This window comes from Carcharhinus amblyrhynchos, chromosome 4, assembly GCF_965287045.1.
Source record: "Carcharhinus amblyrhynchos chromosome 4, sCarAmb.v2.hapA, whole genome shotgun sequence".
NCBI lineage: Eukaryota > Metazoa > Chordata > Chondrichthyes > Carcharhiniformes > Carcharhinidae > Carcharhinus > Carcharhinus amblyrhynchos.
In genome coordinates, this window is record NC_137327.1 from 49423826 (window position 1) to 49434482 (window position 10657).

Here is a 10657-nt window from a genome sequence, read left to right on the forward strand (position 1 = left end):
AGTAAATCTTTTCTGCACTCTTTCTAGTTTAATAATATCCTTCATATAATAGGGTGACCAGAATTGCACGCAGTATTCCAAGTGTGGCCTCAACTGCTGAGCATTAATGGGGTTGTGAAGTGCCCCCCACCCCCCGCTCCATCTCAATCGTCCCCTTTACACTTTGCATTCAACTTTCACAATTAAATAAATTCCATGTTTGAGGGTGGTGACATAAAAGGGAAATAGCACCTCAAATGAGTTGTCCGGCTGACACTCACACTATATATATCTTCAAATCATCAAACATCTCACTACGTATTGATATCACATAGCTTCCCCTCCAGAAAAAGAATAGATATTTTAACTCATCAACTCCCTCTCAAGCTAGCAAACTACTAGATGGAACATATTAATAGGTGGGAACAGAAGTGACTTGCTCCATTTTCCCACCAAATTATATACTCCCAAGTAAAGAGAAATTGTGTTATCAAAACTCAAGGTGTCTTAATAATCACCCCCTGGCAGCACGTATCATCAAAAATCAAAACCGCTCCACATGTTCTCCTTTTGGGTGGGCCCCACCTATTGTAAGTTAACGTGAGTTGATGGGATGAGTTATTATTGTCACGTATTGGGACACAGCAAAAAGCATTGCCTCCCAGGTGCTGCACAAAGCATACTGTTCATAGAGAAAGAAAGGATAGAGTGCAGAATGCAGAGCGACAACTATAGCTAGGGTGCAGAGAAAGACCAGCCCAATGTCTGATTTGATTTATTACTGTCAAATGTATTGGGACATAGCATAGTTTCTTGTGCCGTGTACAGGCAAAACATACTGTTCATAGGCTACGTAGAGCGAGAAGGAAAAGAGAGAGTACAGAATATAGTGTTACAGTTACAGATTTGTTTTTTCCTGCTTGTCCTTTATTATTGTCCTCTCTCAATTAAATCTTTCTCTCCCTGTCTCTTACTCTCTGTCATTACCTTATTTGTCTATGAATCACTACATTTCTCTACTTAAGTAGGTTAAGTAGACAAACTGCTGTGGGGTCAGACTTTGCCATGTTGTTGCCAATCTGTGGCACAGAAGCTTCCAGGATGAAGAAAAAGAAATCTAACTCACTGGGCACTCCAACAAATCCTGGCCCATTGTCTCTGTCTCTATTTTTAAATAATTGTATTTGGACAGAAATAAAACATCTGTAACAGAAATGGGACCAAGGAACTGTATCTTTCCAGAAAATGTGTTTCACTTGCTGATAGTTTGTGCAATCAGACAAATGGGCCATGCATCGTCTGACATGATTAGTCTTGTATGGTTTGCAGTACAGTGGATTTGTTGCTTCATCACCTGATTTGAAGTCACCTGGTTGCATTGTGTGCAAAAAGATGAGTAATTTGGCATGGTAGATTGTAACTAGAAAAGAGGTTTTGGTTGCCTCATCGCTTTACTGCTAGAAATTCTAGTCTGTTGAATGGAACAGCTTTAGTGTAATGCTATATTAGATACACTTTTAAAATTTTGAGAAAGGGAGGACATTTAATAGAAAACTGTTGACTTGTCTCCAAGTTCTACTAAATATCAGAAGGAAATGGAGCCATTCTTGAATTTGTAACTGATACAAAAATGATGATGGAGATTAGGTTGCAAGTGCATTTAGATAAATTACCCACAAGTGGCAGGTATTTGACATGGGCAAGTGTATTGTCCTCTCTTGTGGTGTTAGGAAGCAATGGGTGTGCTTTTAACATGTAGTGGTATGCATTAAAGGTGATGGATCAATTAGGAAATGGAGATTGACCACTCATAAGCATGCAAGCAACATGAGGCAGTTATAGGAAGAGCACTGTCAGTTTCAGATTGTGTTGCTGGAGTCATAGGGGCCAATGGGATGGGACAATGATGAAAGTGAGCATGACTATTTCAGGCTGTTGCTTAATAATCTGCTCTCCCAATTTTGTCACAAGATTCCAGTTTTCAGTGAGAAGGACTTTGCAGCGTTGACTTGTACTGATCTGTGAAAGTTCAATATGACTGAGTGGCTTGGTCAGGCAGATAAGAATCAACCATATTCTTGAGTCTGGTGTCACATGTAGGCCAGATTAGGGCAGGATAGCAGGTTGTGGTGAACCAGTGTATTTTTATGACAATCCAATTCTTTCATTTATGGTTGTCATTACTGATGTTTGCTTCTGATTCTTATTCAGTTGATTGAGTTCCCATTTACACTGTCATGGTGGAATTTGAACTTGTGGCTGACTTTGTTATTAGTTTAATCCTTTTGACTCAGTGACATTACCACTGTATCCAGGATGATCAAAACTGAATGATTTCAAATAAGTACATTTCAACAATATTTTAATCAGATTTATAAAGAAGTTTTTCTGTGCTTTGTTTGATAGTGATAGATTTGAATAGCAGCATTGAGTGGAGCTGTGATCACAAGGCAGCAGCTGAGTTTACTTATCTGGTCATGGGGGTGGGGAGGAGGGTTCTCCACAGGATCTTCCTGTTTCAATGTAGGAAAATATGTGAAAGCGTAAAATGTTTGTACCATAAGTACGTCCATCTTTTGCATTCAACTGACCAAACAGTTTAAGTCTTTGGTTTGCATTTTAGCTAATTAGCTGATCTCGCTTTGCAGTTACTGCCACCGTAAATGGTTGGCTTATGCCTCAAGGTTATAGTTGGAACTCTTGTGTCAGTAGATTGTGGATTTGAGTGCCACGCCAGAGATTAAGTCTAGGTTGATTGTCACGTGCCATATTGAAGGAATGCAAGAGAGTACACTCTTTCAAATGAGCTGTTAAACTCTTTCTACCCTGTTGTTTGGCTTTAAGGGATCACATCATACTTTTCCAAGAAGAGAAACTAGTTCTTCAAGGTGTCCTGGCCAATATTTATCCTTCAATTTATGTCTCAAAATAAATTATCTTCTCTATCACATGGCTGTATGTGAGAGCCTGCAGTGTGCAAATTGGCTGCTGTGCTTCCTACGTTAAAACATTTTGTGGCTGCTACTTCATTATCTTTAAAGGGCTGTGAGTGTCCTGGGGCCATCAGAAGGAACTAGACAAATGCGGGTCTTTTTAGTAGAAGCATACCAAGTAAAATACTTTAAATGGATAGAATAGGAAATGATTGAAATTAAAGATGTATGAAAAGAGTGACAAGATTGTGTTTTAGGCATCTGTTTTATGTTGTTTGATGTTTTTAAATTCAAGCATAATATCGAAACTTACTTTTCTGGCTATTTAATTAGTTTTATTATAGCAACAGTCTATTTCATTGTTATAAACCTACGATGTGAAATCTGTGAGTAAACAGAGAACACAATTGGTCCTGGAACTGTTGGCACTCTTGGACATTTGGCACTTCAAGTTACAGCAGAGCGAAGTCTATGTATTACATAGACTTTCATGGGACATATTCTTATACCAGGATAACACAGCCAGATTTAGTAATGTAAATGTGGTTAATTGGCACACTACTTTTAGTCCCTGACAATCTGAACTATTAAAAACTCAACTATAGAAGTGCCTCAAATGCTATTAAGTTATTGGGAAATGGGTATTTCATAAGTTTCTACTGGTTTTATTGTGACTAGCTTCTGTGAGGTGAAGTGAAACAGAGAAGTAGAAATGAAATGTGGCTGAGATTAAAGAAAAAGATAAACTGACTGCAATATAACAGGAACAATCTCAACCACAACAACGTTGATTCAATGACCATTCATAAACTTCCTAAAACTGTTTATCTTTCTATTCACTGGTTGCTAAAACTTGCTTTTTTAAAATGCATCTTTCACAGGACCGTAATGAGAGAACAAATTTAACACTCAACTAAAGATGATTTTGGCTAGTAAGACATGTGGCTAGAATGATACCATAGAGTTACACTTTAAAGGGTAAGGGGGTTCATTAATATTCCCACCTTTCTCTGCTCCTTTTGCGGATAAATGTCAGAGCATTGGTAGCTGAAGACGTAGCCAATAATCATAGGCTATGGGTGAATCACCAAAGTCTTAAGTTGGAGTAGGTTGCAGTGGTGGGGACAAGGCAACAAAGGGATTTTAACTTTTGAACAAACATCTCAATGGATCAACAAGCACAGGATGATGGGGGAGCAGATCCTGATGCGTGTCAAGGTTCAGGAAAGCATTAGGGTTTTGGTTGAGGTCATATTTACGGCGGGTACAAGATGGGAGGCCAGAGATTAAAGGACTGGGGTGGCCAAAAAAGGTGAAATTTCAACAGTAGATGGGCCGAGGCAAAGGCAGGTAATATTAGAGAGATAGTATCAGGCAGGATATAGGGGCCTGAAATTATACTTGTGGTCAACCTGAAGTTGTGAAGAGTCTGGTTTGGCTTGAGACAACAATGACCAGCGAGGGGCTGAATAAAAGTATAGATTGACAACACCAATAATGGCAGAAGTTAGCTTGATATAATGTCCTTAATTATTCTGGGCTAAGGAGGAGAAATATTAGTAGAAGTACCTGATGGATATACCATGAGCCTGTGTACACATACACGTGAACTTAAGGCCATATAGCCTGTTGAACTATCTCCACTATTCACATAATCACGGTTGAACCTTTGCATCAACAGTTTTACCACTAATACCCAAATTCCTTGATTTCTGATCTCCTACACTAAAAGCAAAATACTGTGGATGCTGGAAATCTAAAATAAAAACAAAAAAATTGCTGGCAGAACTCAGCAGGTCTCACATCATCAAGAAGGGGAAACAGTTAACATGGAGCTTCTGAATTTGTCAGGTTAACTAACCTATCGATCTGTCTTCACAGCGCTCAAGAAATTTCTTCTCTCAATCCTAAATGGATGACTTCTTATCCTGAGACTATGCCTGTGCCCCCACCCCCCTCCTAATTCAAGCATCCCATTTGGCAGTGAGAACATCCATTATCAGAAAGCCTTTCACTTATTAAGCTCACCCATCCCTATTGGGATATAGTACAGAAAATGTGTTTTGACGAGTCAATGCCTTAAATGGAAGAGTGAGAGAAGCAAAAACAAAACTGTCCATGGTTGAGTTAAACTTAACGGCAGGAGATGGCTGAGCTCCTTTGCAGTTTGGTGTGGGATACTTGATAAAAACTATTATCGTAAATACTTTAATACCACCTACTGAGTAACCAAAGAGATGTTTCTGCTATGTGGTGCAATATTTCAGTTCCTGTGGTTCCACAAGCTCTTGTACCAAGCTAGTTCTAAGCAAGGAACAAGTTGGAAACCACCTCTTTAGTTTTCTGAACAATTCTCTGTCTCCAAAAAAGTTTACAGGCCTTTTAATTCTAGCAGAAGGATGTTGAACTAATTTTAAACTCAAAACAAATTTATGTTTCTGAGCAGAGAAATAAAAACTATCCTGTCTCTCTCTCTCTTCCCCATCAGTCCCCCATCAAACTTCACAAAAAACCTAAATGGTGATTGTGATGCAATTTATATCTTAGTTCTAGGCAGAGATGTCACTGGTTTTCAAATGTGCAAGAATTTTACAGTTTTATACTTTGCTTTAAATTATCAAACTTTGCTTTAAATCTTACCTTCTGGCAGTTAGCCACTTGATTTACTTATCTCTGAGTCAATACCCAGGCCTAACCAATCAAGCAATGAGCATAGATTAGCTTCCAGACTCCCAAAAGAAAACACAGAAAAAGTAAACACTAGAGTGACCCTTGGATAAGTACAAACCAGCCACTCCCATGTCAAGAAGCTGGGGCAGAAATGTCACCATTTCATTGGCTGTACCAATGAAAATCAGTATGAAGGATACTGCCATAGCCTGCTGCACAAACCAGTCACTTTCAATACAATAAGATCTATGAGAGCATCAATTAATGATGTGGAGATGCAGCATTGGACTGGGGTAAACACAGTAAGAAGTCTCACAACACCAGGTTAAAGTCCAACCAGTTTAGAAAATTGGTTGGACTTTAACCTGGTGTCATGAGATTTCTTACAGCACCAGTTAGGTACAGGTACATTGGTATCAATGGATGCTATTGTGGTTGGCGGTTGGTGACTAGTGGGGTACTGCAGGGATCGGTGCTGGGGCCTCAACTGTTTACCATTTATGTAGATGATCTGGAGGAGGGGGCTGAGTGTAGGGTGACGAAATTTGCTGATGACACGAAGATGAGTGGAAAAGCAAATTGTGCGGAGGGTGCGGGAAGTCTGCAGAGAGATCTGGATAGGCTGAGTGAGTGGACGAGGACCTGGCAGATGTTAGCAAGTGCGAGGTTTTCCACTTTGGCAGAAATAGTAGTAGGAGGGATTATTACTTAAAAGGCGAAAAGCTGCAGCGTGCTACGGTGCAGAGGGACCTGGGGGTCCTTGTGCACAAATCGCAAAAACCCAGTCTGCAGGTGCAGCAGGTGATCAAGAAGGCAAATGGAATTTGGGCCTTTATAGCGAGGGGGATAGAATATAAAAGAAGGGAGGTCTTGCTGCAACTGTACAGGGTACTGGTGAGGCCGTAGTTGGAGTACTGTGTGCAGTTTTGGTCACCGCACTTGCGGAAGGATATATTGGCCTTGGAGGGAGTGCAAAGGAGGTTCACTCGGCTGATACCGGAGATGAGGGGTTTGGACTATGAAGAGAGACTAAATAGACTGGGTCTGTACTCGTTGGAGTTTAGAAGGATAAGGGGGGGATCTTATAGAGACGTATAAGGTAATGAAGGGGATGGATAGGGTAGAGGTGGAGAGATTCTTCCCGCTTAGAAAGGGTAGCAGGACTAGAGGGCACAGCCTCCAGATTAAGGGGGGGGGGGGGGCGCAGTTTAGATCAGAGTTGAGGAGGAACTTCTTCACTCAAAGGGTGGTGAATCTCTGGAATTCTCTGCCCGTTGAAGTGGTGGAGGCTACCTCGCTAAATATATTTAAGTCACAGGTAGATAGGTTTTTGATAGACAGGGGAATTAAGGGTTATGGGGAAAAAGCAGCAAAGTGGAACTGATCCACTTCAGATCAGCCATGATCTTGTTGAATGGCGGGGCAGGCTCGAAGGGCTAGCTGGCCTACTCCTGCTCCTATTTCGTATGATCTTAGAGTGCTGTGAGAATGTGAAAATACAGAAATCTACTATAGTCCTTATAGAGTATGGTAGGGATCATGCTGGCCCAGCATTCTCTGTATCTAGAGTGAGCACTCTCACCTATCAGGGCTTATTGGTGTGATATTTAACTCAAAATATATTTCCTTGAATTAAAAAGTAATCAGAGAAAATATTTTTAAAAATTACATATTTAGGCTTTGGGAGACACAAACCTTTCAAATATTTCATAGACAGACCATCACTGGGAGGGAACAGGGGAGGGAAGACAGGAGATATTGCAGAGCAGAGGCCATTCTAAATGTCTTGATCTGTGAATATCAAACAATTGGAGTTGAGTCAGTTAGGTAGAAAATTTATATAAATCAGGAGCAGGCCACTTGGCCTCTCCAGCCTGATCCACACTCACCAGTCAATAAGACCATGGCTGATGTCACAAATGGTAGGATCCTATTAAGAGGAATGTATTTTTTGCACAAGTAAAATCAAACTGCCATGTATTTTGTGAACAATGTCTAAGCAGCAACATTAAAAAAGGAGAGAAAAGGAAAGAATAGGGAACAGGATGTTCTTTCCAGTTGATACAATTAGTCAAAGTGCTGTGAGCCAGTAAGAGGACATAAGAGCTAAGACCAGGAGTAAGCAGTTCAGCCTCTCAGGCCTATGCTGCTGTTAAATACAATCATGGCTAATCTTGCCTCAGTCTCAACTCCACTTTCCTATCCATTGTCCATAACTCTTCAACCCTTTAATAATTAAAAATCTGTCTGTCTCCTTCTTAAATTTATTCAATGTCCCGGCATCTCCTGCATTCTTGAGGTTGTGAATTCCACAGATGCACAACAATTTGAGAGTAGTAATTTCTCCCCATCTTGGGTTTAAATTGGCTATCTCTTATCTTAAAACCATGATCTCTCCTTCTAGATCCCCTTTATCTACCCTGTCAATCCCCTTTAGCATCCTATATACCTCAATTAGATCTCCCCCCATTCTTCTAAACACCAGCAAGTCTCGGTTTTGATTGCTGAATATCTCTTCACAAGATAAACCCCTCTTCTTTGGAATCAATCTATTGAACTTACTCTAAACGGCCTCCAAAGCAACTGCATTCCCTCTCAAGTAAGAGGACCAAAACTGTACACAGTACTCCAGGTGCGATCTCACCAATGCCTTATATAGTTGCAGTAACACCTCCCTACATTTAGACTCTATTCCCCAAAATTCCATTTGCCTTCCTTATTACCTGCTGTAACGGCATACTAGTTTTCTGCAATTCATCCACCCAGATCCTCTGCACCAAAGCACTCTGAAGTTTCTCTCCATTTAGATAATAAGTTGCTTTCCTATATTCCAAACAAAATTGATAACCTCATACTTATTCATGTTAATCTTCATCTGCCAAATTTTGGCCCACTCACCTAACCTATCTTTATCCATTTGTAAATTGCTTATTTCTTGATTGCAACTTACTATTCCAACTATTCTGATGTAAATTTAGCTTTAGTATCTCTTATCCCTGCATACAACTCATTAATATAGATTTAAATGGTTTGGACCCGAGGACCGAACCTGTGGCATCCCAGCAGTTCCGGTGAAGTCCATCCCAACGGAGCAGCTTCTTCCTTCCCCAGTACTGGTGCCAATGACCCAAGGATTCAAACCCATTTCTCCCACACCAATTTTTCAGCCAGCTCTTTAATCTTATTAACCCTGTGCCAATTAGCAGATGGCTCAGGTAGTAATCCAGAGGTTATAACCTTATTGGTTCTGCTTTTAATTTAGCCCCTAGCTACTCATATTCTTTCCATCCTTACTGTACCTGTATCTTTGGTACCTAAGTGGACCATGAAAACTGGATCTTTTCCGTCCCACTCCAAGTTTCTCTGCACAGACGAGGTGATTATCAAGCAACAGCAAGAGAAAAAGTGGTAGTCATACCCAGGAACTAGTTCAGCCAGAAATTGGGGGCCAAAGGCAGCAAAAGATCAGGGGAGGGGGGGCAGCCATCCTCAGGTGACAGCTCAGCTGGAGATGAAGTGCTGAAGGCAAAATGCAAAATGCAGTTTGTGCAAAAGATAATTTTCTTCGTTGAGCCAAAGACCATGCCCAAGTCCATGGGCTAGATTTGACAACAGATTGATATTGTTGTTTGGGATGATGTGGAGATGCCGGTGTTGGACTGGGGTAAACACAGTAAGAAGTCTCACAACACAAGGTTAAAGTCCGACAGACTTTAACCTGCTGTTGAGAGACTTCTTACTGTGTTGTTTGGGAAACAGGGGTCACAGCAGAGTTTAGGATAAAGGGAGAAACAGATATTTTTGGGTTTTGAGAAGGACTAAGTGCTTACTGTTAATTTGGCAAAGCACAAGATTTTCTTTATAGTGTTTCATTTTCTTTCTTCTACTTTAATAAATACTTCCTATTTGTTGTTTAACAAGAGAGAATTCCGAATTCTCAACGTTTCTGCAAACATTTCTCGCTATTTTCCAAAAGAAACGACAGGAGGCCAGTCTTTCAAGTGGGAACACTCTTACACATAACAGCAGCGTTTGGTAACATCAATCTAATTGTAATTTCAACCCTAAATTTCTGCCTACCTCTGATAACCTTTAACTCCCTTGGTAATCAAGTATCTATCTTGCTCTGCCTTAAAATTATTCACTCATCCTTCTATAGAACAGAAATAGAATCCTACATTTGCGTACATGGAGCAGAGAAGAATGAGGGGAGATTTGATAGAGGTGTATAAGATTTTGATGGGTATAGATAAAGTGAATGCAAGCAGGCTTTTTCCACTGAGGCTAGGGGAGAAAAAAGCCAGAGGGCATGGGTTAAGGGTGAAAGGAGAAAAGTTTAAAGGGAATATTAGGGACGGGGCTTCTTCATGCAGAGAGTGGTGGAAATGTGGAGTGAGCTGCCAGATAAAGTGATAAATGTTAAAAGTGACCCCGCATTTAAGAAAAACTTGGGCAGGTGCATGGATGAGAGGGGTGTGGAGGGATATGGTTCCAGTGCAGGTCAGTGGGACTAGGCAAAAAATGGTTCAGCACAGACAAGAAGGGCCAAAAGGCCTGTTTCTGAGCTGTAATTTTCTATGGTTCTATGGTACATTGCAGAAGGAGGCCATTTGGCCCATCAAGTTTGTACCGACCACAATCCCACCCAGGCCCTAACCCTATAACCCCATGCATTTATCCTAGCTAGTCCCCCTGACACTAAAGGACAATTTAGCATAGCCAATCCACCAAACTTGCAAATCTTTGGACTGTGCGAGGAAACCCATGCAGACATGTAAAGAATGTGCAAACTCCACACAGACAGTGACCCAAGCTGGAATTCAACCCCAGGTCCCTGGTACTGTGAGCAGTAATGCTAACCACTGTGCCATCCTGTCACCCCTTTGGAGAGAGAAAGTTTCTCCTTGTCTCTGTCTTAAATGAGCGACCCTTTGGGTCTGATTTTGCCATTTTGATTTTAAGTGCTGAATATGGGTGCAATTCAGATCCGATTTGGAAATCTGTTTTCAGGTGCCCCTATTAGCACATTGCCTGAAAAAAAATTGCGGGTCTGAGTTGTGCTTTGGGTGGAGCTT